The sequence below is a fragment of the Echiichthys vipera genome, assembly GCF_963691815.1.
Source record: "Echiichthys vipera genome assembly, chromosome: 14".
In the NCBI taxonomy this organism is placed as follows: Eukaryota; Metazoa; Chordata; class Actinopteri; order Perciformes; family Trachinidae; genus Echiichthys; species Echiichthys vipera.
The window spans coordinates 3,371,512-3,372,898 of record NC_139839.1 but is presented as its reverse complement, the minus strand read 5'-3'; positions in this window follow the sequence as shown (position 1 = coordinate 3,372,898).

Below are 1,387 nucleotides of genomic sequence, written 5' to 3'. Positions count from 1 at the left end.
AGAGACAGACAACCATTCACACCTACGGGTGATTTAGAGTCATCAATGAACCGAACACCTGCACGTCTTTGGACTGTGGGAGGAAACCGGAGAACCCGGAGAAAACCCACGCAGACACGGGGACAACATGCAAACTCCACACAGAAGGGCCCCAGCCGGGATTCGAACCTGGAACCCTCTCGCTGTGAGGCAACAGTGCTAACCACCACTCCACCGTGTAGCCTAGTATTAAATCATTATTAGCCTGGTAGTAAAACATGTGTTATACTGAATCACATTACTTATAGTTTCACCTATAACGTAGATTTTATGGATTTATATAATTACTATTTCTGCTCTATGTATTTTGCATTTATGGCATTTATTGCATGTAAATAATATAAATATATATATATATATTTATGAGAAATAAATAAATGTAGGTGAACAAAATAAATGTAAAGCATTTATGTATTAACTTATACATTATGTATTTATTACGTTTATACATTATGTATTTATTATTTTATTTTTAGCATGCATTTATTATTATTTATTTATGTATTTATGTTTATACATTATTTAGGTATTTAATATTTTATTTTAAGCATGTATTTATTATTTTTTTAATTTATGTATTTATTACGTTTATACATTATTTATGTATTTAATATTTTGTTTTTAGCATGTATTTATTATTATGTATGTATTTATTATGTTTATACATTATTTATGTATTTATTATGTTTATACATTATTTAGGTATTTATTACGTTTATACATTATTTATGTATTTAATATTTTATTTTTAGCATGTATTTATTCATACGTTTGTACATTTCTGTATTTATTTATTTATTCATTTTTATGTATTTAGACATAAGTCATGTTTAGCCCTCCATAAAACGCGTACATACGTTCATATATTTGCATATTTATTATCCATACTTAGGGCTGTTAGCTTAAATGTATATGTGCAATATTTACCTTATGGTTGCCTGTTCTCTTATTTTGAAATTCATAACACATTCATATTTATAAATGAAGGAAATGTAGTTTATATAAAACACAGCGTACGACTAAAACTCTATAAATGTGGTTAATGTCTTTGTCTTTCTCTCTTTTTTAAATGTCACTCACACACTTTTCTCTGCTGCAGCTCAAACATAAGGTCACCCTGTCTCCTGTCCATCCACCCAGCAGAGCAATAACCCAGGGGACTACATTTCCCATGATGCACCGCTCCGGCGCAGACCAGCCCCCTTCGCTTGAATGGCAAGTTGTTTGTTTCAGTCCGACCAGCTGCTAACTATTCCAGTCGGAGAGCAAACATGGTCCTCTGCTGTCGGCTCCGACAAGCTGCCGGAAGCTCGGGAGGGAGCCACTTCCGCTTCACACTTCTTTTAAC